Raw genomic sequence first — 6,827 nt, forward strand, 5'->3', positions numbered from 1 at the left:
ATGTCTTTTGACAATGACTGTCATTGTAGGTGCCCTAAGGAGGATAAGAAGATGGAGAAACATGAAGAAACAGACATAAAAAAAAAGAAAGAGACATCATGACACTGTTTTTGAAATGTAAGTTTAAGGAAATAGTTTTTGATTACCTGACATGTGTCGTTGAGGTCATGATAGTCCTCATGAATTTTCTGTTGGGTAACATTTTAGCAAAAAAAAAAACAAAAGCTTCTTGAAGGTTGGATTAGCGCCTTGGCCTTTGACACATCAGCCATGTGAGTGTAGTACTACTTTGCAGCACACTCAAATGATCAGATAATGTTTATTTGGAGATGTCACTTTGCAATCGTGATTAGATTTGTTATTGTTTGGGGAGGCTGGGATATAAAAAAAAAAAAAAAACATTGCTTCAGGTGAAACAATTTCACATTGAATGCTGTTTTACTTTGTATTGTTTATGCAGATTGTCAAAATGCCTGTAAATGTGATACGGCTATCAGACAGCTTATCACAAGGCCTTCAAAAATCTATTACTCATGTATGCAACATACAAGTGGGAAAAGCCTAACATTCCCGAACTGGGACTGCTGTCTCTAAATGAGGCTCTATATAATATCGCCTTAAATAATATTAATACAGCTAACAAATGCCCATTGCAGGAAGCAAAAGAACATTGTTTTTTAAAAAAACACAGTCGATGTTATACTAACGGTAACATTCTTATTGCTTTCAGGACACATGCTCAATATGCTTCCGTGGAGTCTTTCTTTTGCTGTGTTTGAGAGGGAGAGCTCAAAGTTGGGTGTCAACTAACCATCTGCTTGTTCTCCGCTTGGTTATTCTCGTCCTCTCACCACTCAATATACACACCAGGTACAAACAATGCAAGCGTTTAGCCTCCGAAGCTTTAACTGGTGAGCTCTGCCGGGTGCGTGTGACATCACGGCCTTATTGGTGCCATTCCTCATGCGGTTCGGGCCTCATATGGGGAACTTCAGGAGGGCCCTGCTCACCATCTGCTAATCAATTCATTTGGATTGATAGTTGTTGGCAATCAAAAGATCCTAATTTTTTTCTAAGAAAAAAAAATATTATCAAGTAATATTTTTCAAACTTGAATGCCAAAATGTCTTTGCTGTTAGGTGTCCAAAATTAAGGTTCATGATTTGACATATTTTTGAAATTTTCTCCATGCATTTTAGTGTCTTCAAATGTCAGTGTTTTTTTTGTTAACAAACAGTCAGTTTATAATAACAGTCAGTTTATAATAATGGGTGTTATTTCATAGATATGAATGAACGGCGTATGAATTTGTGAAAGTGTCGGAACTATTGCACGTCTTTACCGTTATTATAAAGTCAAGGGTCTGGTGGGTTTAATGAGCAGTTAGGATAATTTATGGTCTTGTATCCGCAGACTTTGAAGGGAAACATGTAAATTGTGCTCAGACGATTTTTATGAAGCTTTACCGTGATGCCCTTTTTGTCTTTACCATTATAAGAGAAGTGTATTTTAATGGGCCACCACCATTTGCTCTCGGAATAAGAATTGCCTTGACTATGAATGTCTACAATTTGAAATCATCAGTAACTTTGGTAATCGGCACTGCCGTTAACTTGGGGTGGTGTGGCATTAACCTTACATTGGGTGGTGAAGAACAGTTTGCCAACTGTAATTCTCAATGTAAACTTTCACAGTTCACAGCAGGATTACATTGAAGTCATCCCAAGTCAACAATGGTGTTAAATTATTCGGTAAAAGCTCAGATTGTCACAGCTCAACAAAAATGCAGTGGCAGCAATAAGACTGTTGCACGTGTTTGTTTTGCTGCAGCTCAGGGGATAAACTCGCCTCCCGTCAATGTGTCAACTCCTTAAAGTGCATGTTACCTCAGTAAACCTTTGATGTGTGAACTTGCTCTGTGGCTGATGAACAACTCGACTTTTGGGGCTCCTTTCTACTGAATGAGATATTTTTGCTTATTTTTGCTTAACTCTGCAAATACACCAAAACACTCTGATTTGAAGAAAGAAAGAAAAAAGCTGCATGTAGAAGTGTCCCCAATTAAAAGCAGATCTCTCGAGGGGACGGAATGGAAATGAGTCCCACATTTTGATGCACCACTGATACTGTGGTGACATATTTTCTATTCTGTCATTTTAATGAGCCAGATTGCAGTTAAAGAAATGCACAATCTGTAGGATATGTGTTGAACACAGTGTGTAAGAGCCAGAGCGCATAGTATATCAGATGGTATCAGCACATACAGTATCTCCGACACACAACCCGAACACATTCCTGCTCATCAGACCTTGAGCACCAGCACAAAGGGCATGAAGCATAGCTGCGCACTAGTGTCAATATTTGATCTCATATCGCATGCAAGTGTTTGCATTCCTCAATAACGTCTTGCATATTGAATCGTATGTCACGTATGGGGAGTAGCTGGATCCAAGAGCAGGCGGAGGCAGATATAAAATGACGAACAGTTTATTGAGGAAAGGTAATGGCGGTGGTCCTAGGTGGGTTGGCAGGCGGTGTCGTGGATCAGGAACACAGTGGCAAAGCGCCCTCCAGGCTCCAATAATGGAACAGCAGGGCAGTGTATGACATCTTATGGCGATCGAAATGCAGTACGTTTATATTATGGGTTGCTGTACGCGTTAAATTTAGCTTTGGTACAAGGCAACATTTGAAACTGCTGCCACCAAGTGGTGCATTGTATTAGATGTTTCTGTTCAATATTGCAGTGCTACAGCATTGCCTTCGCAACTTTGAAGAGGGCCTGGTTATGTGACATTTCAATAAAAATAAAAAAAATAAAATATAAATAAAAAAATAAATTAATCTAGTGGGCCCAAGTGTTCGTCAAACATTTTTACGTTTCATTCAAGTGACCTGAAATTTAAAAAAATAAAATAATAATACTGTACTGTATTTTAAGAAGTTTAAGCCACTGTATATTTGAACATTTAATTCAGTGATTGTTTTGTGTACCACGAGAAGAAACCCACGTACCACTAGTCATACTTGTATCACACTTTGAGAACCAATTTAAGGAGTTTACATAATTTTTGGGGTGCTCTGAAGAAAAAAAGTCCTTATACTAAATTCGAACATGTACATTGGTTGAACATGATTCAAATGTTTCAAATTAACATCTATCCATTTTCCGTTCAGCTTATCCTCACTAGGGTCGCAGGTGTGCTGGTGTCTATCCCAGCTGACTTCAGGCGAGAGGCGGGGTACACCCTGAACTGGTCGCCAGCCAATCGCGGGGCACATACAAACAAACAACCATTCGCACTCACATTAACACCAGATTTGAACCCGCATCCTCACAATTGTGAGGCGGACGTGCAAACCAGTCATCAAATTTAAGACACAATTAAATGAACTTTTCTTTCAATGAAATATTTTTATTTGATTATTTTTGGAGGAAAAGAGCGGTTAATCATATCCGTTTACCGCATGTGCAACAGAAGACCCCATAGTGGGTATGCCCCCAACGATGTTCAGATGCACCTACTGTTTTATGCACATTTATGATATATTATATTGTTACTTCCAATCTTCTTTTTAATGGCATAAGTTTAGAGGTTCAAAGAAGTGAGCACACTTCTGGCCTTGACATGCCACAGCTGTGTGTGTATGCGTGTGTGCGCGCGTGTGTGTGTGTCCCATTCCAGTCCACCCTTGGAGTCCTTGTCTCGAGACCTTGAGAGCTAAAAAGCATGGAAGCCCGTCTTCTGGGAGAGACGGGGCACTAAAAACCCTGAACAGATAAGAAAGTGTTCCCACCAGAAGGAACAAGGCGTTCTTCTTCCATGATTTGCCTCTTACATGTTACGCCATGTGCCAGATAGGATGTGGTAACTGTGACAATAGACAACGTGTGCTGTATCTTTATTTGTTTGTTTTCTCTCGCTCTCTCTCTCTCTACAGAGACATCTGTGCCTTGAAACCAAGGGAGGGTAAGCACTGACTCAGCACAGGCATTTGCTACTTTTTCTCTTAGAAGCATCTTCAAGGTCCCAGAGGAGGGATAAATGCCCAACAAGCTCTGAGGCCCCCACAAGACTCAGCTGGCGCGCTACTGGGTAAGTCCTCTTCATACTTCACACACTATTACAGAAATTGTATGCATTTTTAACTTGAAGTAGCCTTGCCTCCCTCCATTATACGCACGTTTAAACATCTTGACTTGTCCTGTGTGTCTTTCTCTTGTCATTGTTTTTTTTTTTTTTTTTTCTTTCCTTTCAGGGTGCAAGCAGGGTGCGGCAGCAGCTCTGGGGTTATTGGCACTCGCTGTTCCATTTTCCTATGTATATACCTCTTTGAGAAGTCACTTTAAAGAGGCATAGAGCATGGGAAAATGGGGCTGCGGGGTATTCCACCCATCCTCTCGTCATGACAGCTGGCGTCTACGTTCACACACAGCTGCTCACCGCTCATGCATTAAGTATATGTGAAATTTGTGATGTCGGAGTTCTGATTCCTATGTATAGATTATGAGAAATGGCTTTTCTGGTGGTGTGATATTGCGTGTTTTCTCAGTTATTACTCACATAATTTGTCTGGTCGACGTTTTTAATAAAGATCCCATGTACGAAAACAATCGACTTGTTCATGAAAATTCAGACTTAATGGCATTTGATTATGGTGGACTGAACTGTATCGGAAATAGGATCTACATTCTATCTTTAACTTGTGTATGTATGCCTTAGGGTGCTGATACACTCGGCAATATTTCTGAGTAACTCAAAGCAAAAGTGCTCAAGATATGACCTCTGTATCACTGCTCTAACCTCATTTGATTTTTTTTTTTTGACAAATTAAAATACCCATCAATACTTAACATATCTTAAAATAGTTTGTTATCAAATTTGTTATTCAATATGGCAATTTAATGAAATATTCATCATATACTTATAAATAAATACAAATGTACTGAGCTATTTTAGCCGCTTTTGTGAAGTTAAAGATACAAGCAAGTACAGCAAGACAAAAATACACTACACCATACAAGTAAAAATAAAAAAAATAAAAATAAAATAAGCTGTAGTTTGTTTATAGAACACACAAACACTTACACACATACTACACGTATTATACTGACACATTTTATGAATTTATAGTGAAGAATTGTGAAGAAAAGTGGTACGCTTGACTGGAGTTCACTGGTTTGACTTCAGTACTTTTCCATTAGATGATTGGTCCATGAAGTACAATGAATTTCATTAAATTAAGGGTTCTGTTCACATTCATAATGAAGATACGCTACAAATACAACTGGGTAAAATATCACAAACGTTTAGCACTCATGCCCAGCTAAATATTTTTCTTTCTTTTTTCTTTTTTTAAGGATAAATTACTTGTTCGGGCCAAGAAAGTTTGTAAGGAGACAATTATGAATATAACAATCGTTCAAGTGCAGCCATACAGTTTACATACACAAATCATGGGGCAAGAGTGTCATATATATATATATATATATATATATTTTTTTTTTAAGTAAGTTAAAAAACACTTTAGATTCACCTATGGCACCACTTGCTGAAATAATTAGGGCAATGTACTGTATTGAGCCTGTATGTATATTCTTATAAACGTAAACCTGATACCACCGTAATGCCTGATAGAAAATACAAAATTACCAAAATTAGGTGAAAAAAAAGAATGTTTCAAATAATGCATTAAATACCCCAAATGAATATGACATTCATGCAAACCTGGAACTGAAACTGCATCAAAGGACTAAACACAGAATTCCTAAGCAATTCCTCCGCAGGTTTAAAGGCAGTCTAAACCTACAGAAATCCTTCCATTGTCTACGGTCCCATAGCAGCTTAATTGCATGAGCGTTAATCAGACGATGGCATTGAGTGACTCTTCCTCACCGGACTTGCAGGCAAACTTTGTGACACCAGTTTTGGCTCCAGTCTGTCTGCTGCCATCCCTCTGCAACAGTTAGCACCTCTTCATTCCAACTCACCTGATTGAAAAGGATGAGTCAATTGTCCCATTGTCATTCCACTTCTCTCTGACAATAGACAATAGAATATTTACTGATGCTGGTGTGGCCTTTAGAGCTGCTGCTGACTCGGCCCAGGTTTAAATTTGGGATTATTAATATTATGGAGTTCTGCTCGACATGCACACAAGGTGTTTGTATTTGTCTCTTATGTTTTTCTTTATTGTTGTTGTTTTTTTTTCAAAATCCCTACCTTGTGGGATGAGGCCAGATTTGAGTGACGCAGCATGTCTGTCCCTGATGACCTTTAGCGACTCCCACACCACCAGCAGGTTACAGTATTTCCTATTCTACAGTCAAAAAAGTGGAACTCGTGAGTGACCGCGCTGACGTTGCTAGACGGGAAACTTTTTATGACAGGGTGACTCAATCAGTCACCCATTTAGTTTATTCCACCTAATGACTTGAAACGTGGGGCAATACACACCTTTGGCAGACTTGAAGGCGCCTTCCCCGAGCAGCTTTCATTTGGCCTATACATGTGACTTGTTCGATGGGGGAAACAAAAGAGCTCAATGGATTTGAGTGATGAAGCGCTCAACGTCTGCTTTGATGTCTTCTTGAAGACGCAAATCAACCAGGGGCAACGAGCTGTCTCGCCGAATAAAAATATTTGCCTGCAGCAGCTACATGGGACAGCCAATTCGGACTAGATACAAAAAAAATCTACAAAAACATAACCGCTTAATCCCCTATTTGACAGTAATCCTTGAGGAAAACACAAATTTCCCCTCATTTGCTCAATTTAACAACAATGCTGCAACAAAAGGCAGCACTAACTAAGGGTCTTTTGATG

General features: G+C 39.2%; 1 long non-coding RNA gene across 1 annotated transcript; it reads left to right on the forward strand.

The window, feature by feature from the left end:
* Positions 1-3,959: 3,959 nt before the first annotated feature.
* Positions 3,960-4,859, forward strand: LOC133486006 (uncharacterized). Its single transcript, XR_009790881.1, has 2 exons — positions 3,960-4,097; positions 4,261-4,859. It is a non-coding gene; the product is annotated as an uncharacterized LOC133486006 (long non-coding RNA).
* The last annotated feature ends 1,968 nt before the right edge of the window (positions 4,860-6,827 follow it).

The sequence above is a fragment of the Phyllopteryx taeniolatus genome, chromosome 11, assembly GCF_024500385.1.
Source record: "Phyllopteryx taeniolatus isolate TA_2022b chromosome 11, UOR_Ptae_1.2, whole genome shotgun sequence".
Taxonomy (NCBI): Eukaryota; Metazoa; Chordata; class Actinopteri; order Syngnathiformes; family Syngnathidae; genus Phyllopteryx; species Phyllopteryx taeniolatus.